This window comes from Calonectris borealis, chromosome 2 (genome assembly GCF_964195595.1).
Source record: "Calonectris borealis chromosome 2, bCalBor7.hap1.2, whole genome shotgun sequence".
NCBI classification, from domain to species: domain Eukaryota; kingdom Metazoa; phylum Chordata; class Aves; order Procellariiformes; family Procellariidae; genus Calonectris; species Calonectris borealis.
The window spans coordinates 83,544,461-83,560,305 of NC_134313.1; the positions used below are offsets into that span (position 1 = coordinate 83,544,461).

The window sequence follows — 15,845 nt, forward strand, 5'->3', positions numbered from 1 at the left end:
ACAGAAGTCTTTTCTATATTTCAGCTGTGCTGAGTGTGCTCCTGGGCATTAAGCTTAGAGCAGTGAAGATCAAGCACCACACAGCAGAGACTGTGTAGGTTCAAGTCCTTAAGGTACTAGGAGACAAGGAAACACTACCTGTATCATTATCTCAAAGCAAAAGGGAAAGCATTTCTCTCTCCACGGACTGAAGATGCAGTACCCTGCAAAGACTTCTTTCTCTCAGGAATTGTAAGGTGGTTTATTCTCCTGTCTTGGCTCTTGTGGAAAGCACACTGGAGGCCAGATCTGTAAAATTTGCTTTTATTGCTTCAGCTCTCTTATTTCTGTACACTTCCCACTCTTTGTTAATGATTAAGATCCCATGTCCTCCTACTTGGAAGACTAATAATTGGCATTTCCTCTCAATTCTCTTTCCACGTGGAATTTAAGGGATGTAATAATTATACGCAGCAAACTCTGCGAGAGCCAACAATCAAGTTTGAGACTGTCAATACCGCAGCAAAATATTTTAGTATCATCACACGTACTATCCTACCACTTCATGGCTCTCTGGAGATTAACCTACTGCTGCTATTGCTTAGAGTTACTGATTTTGCCACAGTCAGAACTGGTAGTCAGCTGGGAGGGATGGGTTACTTCATTGGAGTATGGCCATACAAACAGGTATTTTGGGGTTTGGTGTAACAAAGAAGTGGAAGCCTCCCAAGATGGATGTCCTGCGAGGGGAACCTTCTGTTAAATCAGCAGCTGATCCCTTTGGGAAATAACCCCTTGAGACACTTAGTTCAGTGGTAGATGTCCAGGCTGTTTTATTGCAGAAGATGGTGAAGTTCAGCCTCAGTGACAATGTGCAGGATGGGACCAAAACAGTTTTGGATAATGGGGCTGTAAGGGAAGACACTCACTCTGCAAAATTAGATTTTTTCCTTAAATCACTTTCAAATGTGACTAAAGCGCAAGTTAGTTGCTCAAATTTGAAAGTGTCAGAATGAGGGGGGGGCCTACCTTTTGGTGTCTGCCCCTTGCTCCCTCCCTCCCCCAGTGTAGTTCAAATTCATCAGTACCAGCAGCAGACCAAAGTAAGGGTAGTTTGCAAACTGCAACCCCTCTGTTGCCAGCAGAGCTCCCATAGTCATTCAGAGCTCCCTGGAAGTGTCATCACGTATGTCTGCTAAGCAAAATATGTAAAGCGATCGAGTCTCTGTCATTTAATGAACATTACTTGTACATGATGAAAGGCTAAAGCAAACTGAAGCAAGTGTCTGCAGGTTTTGTTCATTCAGCTTGGGTAAATGTTCTCTCTCTCTCACTGCACACAGGAGAGGTAAGGACCCTGCTGAGCAAATGCACAAAATTCTTGACTTGTCATATGGCTGGGCTTAGGAAGATGAAAGGCAAATAATTGCAGCTTGGTCTTTCATCCTCCTCAGTACTGCACGATGTCAAAAAAAAAAAAAAAGAACAATGTATAATGTACATGTCAAAGCTCCTATGATTACAAAAAATACACATAACCATCAAATAAAGGCTTCTGTGCCTTACTTGAGAAGTGGGAGCTTGCCCAGCTGTCCCAGCTGAACGTGTAGTACAGCCCTACCTTTACGTGTACTTAGTGCACTCTGCAATTATCTGCTGTCCATTAGCTTACTCTTAAAGCATTTACCTCCCCACGTGGCCCAGCATGGACTTGTTACTTATGTTCTAAGGCTTTGCCCAACTTCAGCCGAGCAGAACATATTTGAGGTCTGTGATCTTCATCAGCTGTTGTGTCAGGAGCAGGGAGCACAGCTGGTTAAGGTCCGTCATTAAGCAGCTGTTCCCTCCAGCATGCTGCTGGCTAGGTAAAGCACAGTTTGGGCTACACAAAGCAGAGTTTGTTAGGTGTGAGTGCCTGCGCCTGCAAGTGTAGAGCTGCCAGATTAGCTCATGTCTTAATTGCTCAGAAGCGACAAATAGAGGGCACCTAGATCACCAGCCTAAATACAAACTTGGTGTTTCCGCTGCTGGAAACACCCATCATAAGCAAAGTCCATAATATTGGTAAGAAAACCTTTCATTTGTACCTGTTTTTCTTTCCCTTCTATTCTTGTTCTTTGTACCAGCTTTCTTAGGATGAGATTAAAGTTATTCAGTCGAATTGGAAACAAACTGTGGATTTCCTTTCTCTAGGGCTGGTGAATTTATTACAAAACACGCTTTGAAGCACTTCCAGTTATTACAGCACTTTCCAACACTCCAATACCTGCAGAAAGCAACGGCCTCACTAAACTGCTAATTCTGCCTTTAGGTTTTGACCTAATGTACCTGTTTAAAATAAATGGGAAGTGGGTGGTAAAGATGTGGGAGCGGAGGAAGACAGAAAGGAGAACGGGTAGACTTTCTCCAAGACAGAAAGGAGAACGGGTAGACTTTTCTCTCAGAAAATCTAATCTTCTATGCCCCCAGCCCAAGTTTTGAGAACCTTGAACTCCTCTCCTGGTTCTGCAGGTGGTGTTGACAGGATTGGCTAACATTTCCTTTTAAAAATAGCTCGACTGGTTCTCTCGGTATCCAATGACATGAAGTCAACAAGTCAGCTCACAATGAAGTTATCACACATGGGTTTTTCCAGGCGGTGGGTGTATGGAGCACAGATAACTAAGAAGTTTCTCTTGAAATCATGCACTCTTTTTGAAACCCCCTATCTTTCACAAGGGGAAGCACAGCAATATTTTACACAAGCAAGGCTGAAAATACCCTCTCTGACCTAGAAGAGTGGGAGGCCATGGGAGAACCTGATTACTGTTGCTTATGTGATCTCATGGCAGCTGGGAGCCCAATTGGTGCTGTTATAATAAATGGCTTTCCACGGTAATGGAAATACAGGTACAATACCAATTAATCTGAAATGCAATCAGGCTAGATACGTTCTGTCCTTACTGGATTCAACACTAAAGAGGAGAACGGGAAAATGTGTCACTGTTTCAAGCTTTTCCTCTGTACCTCCTGGGAACACATAAGTTACGGAGGGAGACAAAAAAGCATTCTTTCTGAATATACTGGGACAGACAAACCCTAGAGCCAGGGGTTTGCTGGAGTAACCTCTAAATGCCTGCCAATAATGAATCCTGTTACATCTTCACCAAATCCTTGGCTAATGCTTCTCCTAAGAATTCCTTAAGCAGTACCTAGGCAGCCTTCTCAGGAAAGAAGAGGCTTGGAAACACCCATGGAGTTGTAGCAAGCCTTGAAACTTTTATTTCTGTGTGTCTGGCAGGGATGAGTCTTAACCAGAAGTGCAGTCACAAGTGACTTTTTGAGTGTTCTTGATTATGCCAAATATGTGGTATAATTTGAAGCTTAATCCAACTTCAGAGGTGTCTACCCCTGGGTTCACAAAATCCAAATTCAAAAAAATATATATTTTTAAATCTCTTCCAGCTGAAGAGGTGATCAGACACACAGTGGATGGGTTCCTCCCCTAATTGAGGAACTATACATGGTGCCACAGTAATTCTTAAATGGGTTCTGCTGTCTAACTGCATCTCTACAAACATCTTCAGCAACAGAGCACCCGCCATCACGAGACATTTGATACGAGCTCAATGCTCTCTTAGCCTTGTGCTGACACCAAACTTAACTCCAAGCTTAAAACTATCTTTACTGACATCCCTTCTCATTCTTGCATTCCTTATGACCTGACACAATGATCCCTTCTTATTAAAAGTGATTCTTTCAATAGCAACGAACATTTTTCTACTGACCCGCTCTCTCTAACTCCTCAACTTGAATTGCATACTTAAAACTTACTAGCTCATTTTCATTTGTTTTATACAAGCACAAGACCCTGACTTAAGTTTAGTAAAAACACTGACAGATTCCCAGCAGCTTAAGTGAAACTGATGCGGAAACATCGTAGCGCAACAGGTAATTTTGCCTAGCAGGTTTTCTCTCTGAGTCACTGGTTTTAAATAATGGATTTCCTTACTCCTGGATTTCAAAAGTTGTAAGAAATGCAATGAGATAGACTATCTACCATTCTTTCATGCTAGTACTCTACATGGTGCAGAGGTTTCACTGGGAGAACAGCCTCCTGTCACAGGCCCCCCACCCCCAGACCAGTCTTGTTCTGCTTTCTCAGTCATTTAACACCCTATTTCCATAAACTCAGAGGAGATGCAATCTTTCTTCTATCTTCTCCATACCTGGGTTTTTTGTCCTCTTGCTGATGTGCAGGGAAATGCGCAGGATGTAAAACATTAATTCAGCACAGCTAAAATTTACCTCTGAGCTGCTGTAATATGAAATACAAAATTGGCTTCGGATGGGCATCCTGCCAAGATCCTTACCGAGGGGGAGAGAGAGCAGAGTGTCACACTATTGCTGTTGCGGGGACTGAAAAATTGAGCTGGCTTGCTTTCATAACGTAGTATGGACTACAAGCTAGTCTTACTCAGTGAATACTTCACTACACTTCTCTGCCTACAAGAACAATGGATTAAAATTTATCCTTTGCTGAAATCTTCAATGCCAGAGGATAAAATACCATAAAAGGTACAAGGCTGAAAAAAAAGAAGAAAAAATATAATAAAAGGGCCAATATTACCATGGACAAGTTGAGGTAACTAGCTGTATTTTGCATTAACAAAACTTGAAAACTTGCAGAGGGGGACACAAACCCAAACATGGCATATTTCTTTGATAATCTACCCAAACTGCCTTCATTCTGTCTGACTACACTGACAACTCTGGTAAGGCTTAGCAATGAAGCAGGAAACAAAGGACACATTTCAGCTTAGCTTCAGTTTCTGACACTGTGGGTGTAAATAGCTCACCTTGTGTTTGCAGGTCCTCAGAAAAGTGTAGCACAAGAAACTCTACTGGATTCATCCTTGGGGCTTAACAACAGGGTTTAAAACCCTTCTGCCTGTGGAACATATTCTATCCTCATTCACCTGTTTATTTAGAAGCACTGTTTTTCTACCTAAAACAATAACCACAGTGGATACTTCATTTTTAAAGCCTGATGAGAGGGACTGATAGAAAGCAGTGGATGCTCTGCTCATCATCACATTTCCACGGACTCCAGCTTCTGTGCTGGCGAAACTCTCGCCCTTAGAGGCTGCTGGGCTTTGTTTGTTCAGGCTTGCAGGGCAGTCGGGCAAAAGCGTTAAGTTCTCCCAAAACAGCTTCTGAAATGTGGTGATGCTAAGGCCACCAGCTTGGACTGCAATGGGCATACCATCTTGGGGTAAATATAACACTGAAGCATTTGTAGGGGTGGTGCATAATACTAGAATACAAACATTGCAGAAGCATGCATGAAGCCAACACATCAGCGATCCTGACAGAACTCTGTTTTTTGACTTGTGTGGTAGGAAAACTGAAATGAGGATATCCACAGCCACTGTGGAACATTTCTGGGAAGTGCGTGCTTCCCCTTCTGGGAGGGCACAAAGACTACTGAGCCTCCAGGTGCAGGTCAGGAACAAATTAGCCTATGCTGGTCTTGACACATAAATTCTTTTGGACATCAGGGAACAGACCTTCTAGAGTGGCAGTAGGAGCAAACATCTGAAATATTTTGAAGCAGTCAACACTGGTTGATGTCTTACAACAAAAGCTGGAAGGTATACTTGCAAAGAAATCTAAAATTTATTTGAGATAATGCCGTGTGATGGTTTTAATCGCTACTCCCTCTGGTCGTGTTCCTGCTGATAATCTAATATGTTTGTGCTGAGCAGGAATAAGAATAAGAAACTTGTTCATACTAGTCACAGGTCTCAAAGGAAAATCTATAACTGGAGCTAAAACCAGGTTATATTCTGCTGAAATGCAAGAAGTGCTCTAGCTTAGGAACCACAGTCTAAGAGCTGTAGGACTATTGTGGGATCATCCTCCAAAGCACTGTCATTTGGAAGTGGTGATCCTGAAGAGAGAGATGTTGAAAACCAGCTTACTAGAACTGTAAAAGCATAGTTCTGTACTCCAGGTATTTAAAAACTTTAGCAATGTTGCACAGCACGTATAATTTCTAAACTCTCTATTTGAAACTCTTTGCCCCAAAGAGTCAAAAACATGACTGTGGTAAGAGCGAAGTGAAAGCAGATGTTGTGACAGCTCTCTTGAATAGTCTAACCTGAAAGTTAGATAATCCAGAAAGAGCCTTTCCTTTGGGTCATCCCAGATTTACTGCAGGCAGTGAATTTCCCAAAATTGGTTACTTTACCGTGACGACAGCGTAGGGCAGGACTCTTAATCCCCCGTGAGCTCTGGAGCCCGATCCCCAAGAAAATATACCCCTAGGCCTGTTGCTAGTGGGTAACATACAAACCCCAATGGGTTTGTCCCTTGCAGGTTGATCTAGCAGCAACAGATTCAGCTTTCTTTAGGTCATCGTGCACTTTACCGAAGAGCAGTAGATGATGTCACAGAAAACAGCTTCTCACTGCTGCCCACCCTCAGACGCTTTAGACCTTCTTCACGCCTTCCTCCTCTCACCCCCTCCCTCCTCGGCTGCATCCCTGGCAGCTCTCGCTCAGGCGTGGGGCAGGTATGTACACATTCCCCCGCCTGCCGGCCGAGCCAGACCCTGATGGGCTCCAGACGTTCTCAAGTCTCAGGTCTCACCACAGATATAGCTGAACCAGCTTTAAAAGCACTGCAAATTGCCTCCTGCCCTGCCATGGGGTAAGACCAAATTGCCTTAAACATAAGAAAAGGACTGTATTTTCATAAACTTAGAAGTAGAGGAAATATATATATCTATTCATTGTCTATGAGGCAACCCCCTTACTACTTCTGTGTTCTCTTTTTGGAAGACCTGACTTCATGTTTCAACCTCATTTTAGAGTTTGATATTGGAGGAAATCCTTTGCTGAGGTTATAGTGGAGAACAACTGTTGCTGTCACTGCAAATTTAAGCTAGCAGTGTGACCAATTTGTCAACTCCAGGCAAGAGTGCCAAAATTTTATTTTATAGTAGGAACTGAGCTGCAATAATTCTGTAACTCAATTAACAATCTCTTAAACAAATACAGTTAAAATCTGGGTGAAGAATTTAATTTTTTTTTAGCTATACGACTTACTTCACTCTGAACAAAAGACAGGCCCACTCAATTACATATTCAAATACTATAAATTTTTTTTTGCAGCCAGTAACAAAGCTGCTGCTGTTGATCAAAAGGCTTTAAGGAAACTAAGGTACTTCTTTTTATTACAGAGCTTTCGTGATGTCTTTCCCCCAGGAGACTATCTTGATTCCTTTTAATAAAGACGCCTTTGAGGAAGCAGATGCTTGTCACAGTGGTATCTAGTGGATTAAGCCTTTTCTCCCTGAAACTGGGGGGATTTATAACCGAAGAGCCTTGAATTATAGGCATTGTAAAATTAAAAGGCAATTCTACTCTGAAGCTCTGTTGCTTGCTTATCTTGAAACCCGAATAGCATAGGACAAAGAAGAATAGTTGGAACCTCTTTCAGTCATGGTATTTATTTGACCCCCAATTTGGGGACCAACTCTCGAGCCCCAGTTTGGGCTAGCACAACTGTGTTCCCCCTCTGCTCTCAGACTTCTGGAGAAAGATCTACAGCACTAATGGATGTACTGCCGACGATGGTAAAACCCAGTTTTCTGCTAAACCCCCGCCACAGCTGTGGCGGGATGAACTGGCACGCGCTTCATGCTTGTGTGACGAGACTCGCCATGCAAACGCTCAGCATAGACCACGTCCCAGCCCTGCACGAGGCATTTCAGTGACAGAGGACCTCTCCTAAGAGACCTGGTGGTCTTTAATTCAAACTAGCAGTGAAGTTGAGGGCACAGGAAGGTACACCCCAGTCTGCTGACTTACTGCAGTCAGCATTCACTTCTCGGGAACGGGAAGCCACAGGGCGGTCACTCAGCCAGGACCATCCTTGCTGCCTGCAGTGGGAAAGGACTCGCCCTCGCAGCCAGCACAGGGGCAGGTGCCAGCTGATGGGCAGAAAGGGTTCTGGAGGAGTCAATGGAGCTGCATTAAATATCAAACCATGCTGTCAGAAGCATCTCTGGGAAAGAAACACGGGCTATCAAGTAAAAAACAAAGGGAAAAAAATTAAAGGCCTTTGAAAAAGCCCATTATATTTTTTGGTTAGAATTTTATAATAGCCACAAGGACTTCTTGAAATGGGGCTCCAACTGGTAGTATGATAACAACCTGAAACATAAGCTTCTTTTTTCAAACTCATGTTTCATGAATGGTAACCAAATGTACTTAAAATGCTATTTTATGCAAGCCGTAGAACCTGATCCAATAGCCTCGGCACTCAGTGCAACCCAAAAAGTTTTTTTCTTGAGGAATAACTTTCCTTGAGTGCTTTTGCTTCCCCAGGTGTCTTACCAGAAGACATGGAAGGGTGTAACGAGTGTTGAGGCCTCCCCCTCTCATCTTGTCCAGCCTCACAAACTTAAGCAGATGAAATTATATCAGCAATGGAAAGAAGGAACAGTGCAGTTCTACATGAAGTGGTGATGCTAAGCTTGGCTTTGTTGAATTTAATGTTGCTGTTAATATTCCAAAGGTAATATCTTTTAAAGGGTGCTATCAACTCTCAACCCTCCCACCTGTGATCATGACAAAAGTCAGATATCTTGTATTGTATGATTTGGACACGTTTCTCTTACAGCTGTTAGGTGAAACAGTCTTGACGTTTCAGTTAAGTAATAGCGTTTGCTTTCTGTCCTAAATTCCTACGTTGGGTATTTGAGGGCTGTTCACAAAGGTGCCGTAATCTTCCAGGCAAGTTTACATTTCAGAGCAATGTTTATTTGGAGTATTTCACAGTTTACATTGTGCTATGATGAAAGAATTGTATAAATGCCATTTATTTATTTATTTCATGTTTTAAACACTGGTTCAGATTAGGATTACCGTTCTTCTCTGGAGATCGGAAGAACTAAAGGGGCTTAAAGCACCCACGAACTCAACCGTATGACTGTGCGCTGCGTGAAGCAACCCAAGGTGCCACAGCTACGGCGGGGGCTGCGCGGAGGCTGGTGAGTGAGCCGCTGTCCCTCTGACTCTGGAAGCCCTCTGGAAGTTGGGGCTTTCCAACTTTCTGATTCCAGGCTGGGGTGTCTGCCTACAGCAAACTAATAAACTGCAAAGCAAGCCTACAGCGGACCTAGACAAAAATACCTTAATCATATTGGTACTTTAGGGCATTCAATAATTTGCCTTTAACCAGAAGTCTCTTCTTTTTCCTGCTCCTGGAGAACCTGATGTTAACAATATCATACAATTTTAGTTATTTCAGTGCCAGCATTATGTCATGCCATAGAAGATTATGATTTCCCATCAGGACAAAGTAGTTTGGAACAAATAGATTTTGAAAGAGGAAAGCAAAATCCAGGTCAGTGCAAGAATGGATATTGCGTTTTGAAGCCGTACATACAGTCTAAGTCCTTATGCTTCACGACATTAAAAACATTTTTGGACACTAAGGCTTATTGATTTGTTAACAAGTCAGCGAGTTCTTTGGGATGCTCAGCAACGCGAATTCAGCACGCTTAGTGAGCTCGCCCGCTCACCAGGAAGCCTGCGACAGGAAAGCAATTTGTTGCTAGCAGGGAGGCAGCAAACCATACAGAAACATACAGGCAGTCATGCCTGCACAGGTAGATGTGGAACGGACGGAGAGGACAGGTTTGGAAGATGCCGTCAGAAAAGGCTTATTAGGTTTACAGAGGAAGAGACTTGAAGACTTCAGACCAAAAAATACTTGCAAGCTATGACTTTGGCAGAGAGTCATTATCTTTCCCCTTTCCACTGCAGCAGACGTCTCTACCTCTGCATCTCCACCACGAGCAGTAATGACAGAGGAGACCATGAAGTCAACTGTGGGAAAGAAAGCTGCATGCCTATTGCAAATGCTCTTTTGACAAGCTTATTTGGCCGTACACGCACATTTTATTTTCGAGGCGACAGTGGATCTCATGGTGGAACGATACCAAGTCAGTGGGAAGCAGGACTGCTGGTTTCAGCTCACAAAAAATCCCAGTCTGCTGCGGACGCCTTTGCACAGGTCTGTGGGAGTACTGCTGGCGCTGGTACTCCAGTGCATTCTGACCACGTATTTTGGTACGTACGTTACGTACTTTGCCCACATCAAGTAAACAACCAAGCTTGCATATTGCAGCAGCGAAAACAAAAAAATGGGAGGAAATCTTCAAGCGGTGCTTACATGGGAGAAAAAGTAATGATGAACGCCTCAGAAAACGGCCAATGAAGTAGAACATTCTCCTCTTATTATTACTTGAAATGGTTCAAAGTATAATAAACATCATTCCAAAATCAAAATAATATCTCACCACTGTATTTTCGGCAAATACAGCAATGTTGAACACAGGCAAAGCTGAGGATTGACGCTACACTCAGTAAGCTTAATGCAGGGTCCAGACAACAACAGTAGACAGTCCACACTGTAAACCTTTGAAAGAACCAGTGCATGAAATTGCAGGGGGTTTAATTAATTTGTCATGCTGGTGTTTGTACAATCTGATTAGGTAACAGCATCTGATATGGTATCACATAGGAGAGGATTCATCAGACTGAATAATTACATGGATTAGAAGAGGACTCTGAAATGCTTACGGGGCTGACTCAAAGAGAAATGCAATCAGCAATGCTGAAAGGAGACGCACCGGCCTCAAAGGAATTTACTGGTGGGGCCCCTGAAGATCAAACCGATACTCTTTAGCATTTTCATTAATCTTCATTCACCACACCACAAAGACTCTGAATATGCAGATTACATATGCTAAGGATGCAAATCTAGTAAGCACCGCCGGCACAGATGACTTTGAGACTTGTGTAATAAAAATGGGATGAAAAAAGTAGAAAATGCCAAGCCAAATACTGGGGACTAATAACAAGAATTTCTGCCACGAGCCAGGAACCCATAAGTTAGACTGGGTGTACTAACATGTTGCCAAATGACTGACCGGCAGTGCGATGCAGCCATGGAAAAAGGCAAATGCAAATGGAGAATGGGTCTGGTGAGGCGTTTCTGGTAGAGACTGAGAAATATCTTTGCCGTTTTAAGGCCTTGTTGAGACGACAGCAGGAATAACTCCGCACCGGATCAAGGAGGCTTTCAGAGCATCCCCAGATCAGCGGAAGGTTACTAAGCTGATCCACGGGTACAGGGAAACCTGATCAAGCGAGAGGAAACCAGAAGTGCTTGTTTTCCATAGCAAAGGGAAGGCTGAGAGCCTGCTCTGTTTCAACATAACCATGATGGAAAAAACAGGGAAGAAGAGCCATTTAATTCAGAAGACGGTGCTGGCATTAGAACAAATGGGTATAAACAGGACTTGGATACATTTTGGCTGTAGTTTAGAAGGCGGCTCTCTAACCACTGAAACAGAAAGCTGTTTTTCCTCCAGAGGTAACAAGGGCAAAAAGATATGTGGCGTAATCCCTCTCAGCAATATATAACTTGTGCACTTGAAGGCAGGGAAACAGGACCTGGAAAACCAAAGAGGTGCCTGCATCTTATTCTTTAATTATTTCCACAGGCACTGATGTCGCTTGGATCTCTCATCCCATTTCACCCCTTCTTTCAGTACAGCATGCAGCATGAGGACGAGAAAACACCCCTAAAAGCCAGCTTTCAACCGAGGGGGCCTCACCTCCTTTTGTGGAGGATGCTCCCAAGGACAACTTCAGCAGAGGGCTCTGACTTCGGTGCTCCAGGTCCTGTCCCGGAGGTGTTTTTTTTAACACAAAACAGCTGGGCCAGCCTCTGAGGCAGCATGTTTCAGTGCTGCCGAGAGCCTGGTATGTGGGTGCAACAGCTCTGTTACAGAGGGGCAGGTTGCTGGCGGTGTTTTTTTGATAGTCCTGCTTTTTTCTGCCTGTCACCCCACACTATGGTTACAGCTTCCTCTTTCTTTGCCTCCCCGTTTCCTCTTTCTCTTCGACAAGTAACAGGACTTTCAGAAGAAGCCTGTCAGGGATGGGTCACAACCACATTGCCCCTACTTTCCTGTGCTCTCAACCACCACAGCACCCGGCTGCTCCTTCTCTGTGCACTGCGTTCACGTCGCACCAGCCTGCCAGCACCATTCAATACTGTTATACTTACAGGTATCGCCTCCTTTTTTCTTTAATCATGCTGGTTTCAGCTTTTGTTAGCCTTGCCCCAAGTTATCTCCTTTAGCATCAGTTAAACCAATATTTCATCAGCATCACTGTTTTTACCTGACTACATGTGCAAACAGAACCGATGAATATATATTAAAAGATATAATGGAGATAACTGTATGTGCACTGCAAGCCAAGATAATGAGAAATTTGATTAAGGATTTTTTGTTGTATTTTTTGGAAGTGAAATATCATGAGGACTCTGCATTCAATAAGGTGCTCAGGTTTGGAAGGGTGCAGGCTCTGAAGTTTATTTTAGTAAGAGTGTGACAGGATCTGTGTCCTTCTTCCCCTGCTTAAATCTCAGAAAGTCTTTAAGTGGGTACAAGATAAGGAAAGGCGCGAGACCTCCTACAGCAGCTAGGTATAGGAGCCAGCTGCTGTGCCTCAAAATGGTTTGAGGTTTGCTCAAAATCACTCTTTGGGCTAGGAACTAAAAAGACCCTGGTTAGTTTGGTACCTCAGTCCACTGGAAAGAAATACTTCTTTTCCTTAACACCATCCCCACCCCCCTTTTTTTTTCATGATTTGGTTTTGCTTGACTTTGTTTGGTTTGCATGACACACTTTAATCTTCAAGGGCTACAGAGCCTGCCCACCTTAAACCGCAGTCCCTTCCAATACTTTTACCTGCTCTGAAGTATTACTTTCAGAAAACGTATATACTGGGACAAACTTAGCCAAAATGCCTGGTCATAGAAGTGGCTGCATTTGTTTTCTGGAGCAGCTGCAGAGGCTTCAGAGGTGAATCCCAAGCGTCCTCTCTGACTTCGAAATCCCTTCCAACGAGCTTCTGCATGAAGAACGCAGCAGGAGGAAGCTTCAGGGAGGATTCTTTGCTGCCTTCTACTTTCTATAGGTATTTGCATCCGGATAAACTGAAAAGAAGCAGCTCTCCTCCTGAGGGGTTATAAGATGGAAGAGAACTGAAATGGAAAATGAAATAAATCTTTCTGTTTTGACTTGTGAGTAATAACTGCTGAAGCCAATCTTTCCACACAAAATGCTCCGTTGGTTTATGTGGCCAGGATGTTTTGCCACCAAAATCTAGGTGGAGTCAATTGAAATCTGTCCTGTGGGTTTTGTGGTACGTTAATATGTTTTCTAAATTTAATATACTCCAGGGTAGAAGGCTTGAATTCCTGAAGATAGCAACTCCTGTATTTTTTTCCTTTTTCTTTCTTGCCAAATAGACCTAGATGGAAAGGTTTCTTACAGTTTTCTCTTCTTCTTACCCCAGGCCAGTCAATGAACCAAAGTTTATTCACTTTGCCCCTTTGAGAGTGGTGTTCATCTGCATGTCTGAGAAAGCGAGTGACTGCTGAAGTGAGGATAAACATCCTGTAAATGTATGGGAGAAGGAGGAGCGAACTTGGACATCTTTTGAGAAATTAAAAACTGAGTGTATCTATCTCCTCCATTTTTTCAATCCTTTGAAGAAATATGATGAGCGGTAAGCAGTTCATTGGGGAATCATGAACTTTATTCCCCTGCATTTGTTGCTGAAAAACTCATCAGCACATGAATAGTTCAAAGAATGGTACTAAAAAGTGACAACAGGAAAGGCAGAGCTATGATTTGTCTGGCAGTGTGCTTCCTGATGACTAAGTACTCACAGCACACGAGTGGAAAAATCTGATACTACACTTGAAGGCCAGAGGCCATAGTCCAAAAAAACAACCTCCTATAACAAGAAAAAGGTCATCAAGACTAAGATTTCAGTTAGCCTATGAAAGTGTCTTCAGTTTTTCATGGCCACGAGGGCAGGCATGACTTCAAATGCCAGATTTGAAATTTTGATACAGCCAATTTGGCAGAGGATGAATGAAAACCTACCATTCTACTCCCCAGAGACGTAAAGCCTAAATAGCTTTAAAAGATATCTGATAGAGAGAGGAGAGTATTCACTTCTTCTAAGTGAAGACAATATAATGATCTAAGCAGTCACATGGGTTCTACAGAAAGAAATTGCTTCCCCCTTTGCCTAGAGAAGCTCAGTGTTGCTTGTCTTCTGTTCAGAGGTGGCACTGTAATGTACTAATAGCCAAGAGACAAAGGATGACATTAATTAAAAAAAAAAAACTATCCACATCTATGTAAAAACTCACGAACAGAATTATATTATGGATTCAAAGTCCTAATCTGGGAGCCAAACCAAACAGTGGGGCTTAAACCACTGCTCTGAAGTTTTGTTTAACTAAGGCTGAAACTCAACTGAACAATTTGAGCAGATCTGAAATGGAAAATGAGGTGGTTTGCCTCCTTCCCTAGTGAACAGTCACACCTTTACAGACCTTTCTGTTCGAGGTTAACCTCTCAAACCTCTCTCCCTTATTTGCCAAAGAAGAGTGAGGATACAAGCAATGCCCTAGAAAGCTAGTAACTTTTTTCAGGACAGTGAACAGAAAATAATGCACATACATTCTAAGGAACTGGAAGCCAGACCACAGCCTTATTTATAAATACTGCAGTGTTTTCTTCTAATCTCCTTGCTCCTTAAGGACTAGAGCTGTTAGGATAGGGAGCACCTCCTTTTTATTTGAACACCGCTTAGCACCGCTGCACATACTTATTTTTAATGAAGACATCAGGATAACTGAAAATACTGTTCCCGGACTTTTCTGATGGAAAGGAGAGAAAATAAACTAAGGGCTGAAATGCACTGGCTGAAATTTGGATTTGTGACGGTGATGATCCTATAACCAGAGATGTATCTGAACAGTTTCGTGTGCATCAGAAGTCCTTTTCAGCTGCTATATTTAAAGTATTTGTAGGTTCAACCCCAATCATGGCTTTTTCAGCATTTATTTCCCTCACCCTGAAATAGGAACAAAAAGCCCTCAGATAAAAAAACTGGGACACTATATCTTTGAAAGGTATCTCCACAGGCTTTTTCAAAAAAGCTTATCTCTCACTTGTCTACTATGCTATTCTGCGGTGAAGTGTAACGGATAACCCGATGCTTCCTTAAGGCAGCAATGAACGATTGAGCTCATTTTGTTTTCCACTACTGCATGGTTAAAACAAAGCACAAACAGTTGCTGTGTTTAAAGTTTAGCACACTGTGAAGAAGCAGATAACAAGCCCTTCCATGTAAAGTACCTTAATTGAATTATCAGGCATTCTGTGCCCAATGAAAAAGAGAGGGTACTTGCCAATGAAACTACCCTTTTATTCACTCGTTGTTCTTCTGCGCAGCTCTGGTAAGAAAGCTGGAGGCAGAGAAAGGGGAAATGAGCTGGTTTTTTATTGACAAGCTCCACCAGGCATGGAAGAAATGGTTTTGCCAAGTTTTCTTTCAGTTACTCTTTCAAATCCAGTAAATCCTTTCAACCAGCATTACCTAAAAACTTGCCATACCTGAGTTAAAAGTAAAAAACCAAAACATACCAGCCCTAGTGCTTTAGAAGCACTGAAGCAATAAAAAAGAAAATCTCCGTCTGATACAAAAATATCTGTTGATTAGCTTAAAAAATTAAAGTTTGTATTTTTTTAACCCTTTGAAGTGCATGTTTTCAATTTTTGAATCTGCAGTGCTGTCAACTTCGAAAAGCTGAACTGTTGGTAAAATCACAAAATTCAAGAATTAGCATTTTAGGAAATGCCAAATGCAATAAAATTTTATTACAGTGAATGCCCAAGCAATTTTTTTATTGTTTACTTTGTTGTCAACAAG

At 42.6% G+C, this 15,845-nt stretch overlaps 1 protein-coding gene across 1 annotated transcript in view; it reads right to left on the bottom strand.

Moving 5' to 3' along the window:
• ANKH (ANKH inorganic pyrophosphate transport regulator) overlaps nucleotides 1-15,845 on the bottom strand; it is a 104,135-nt gene that overhangs the window by 53,323 nt on the left and 34,967 nt on the right. The gene's annotated exons all lie outside the window — the stretch shown is intronic.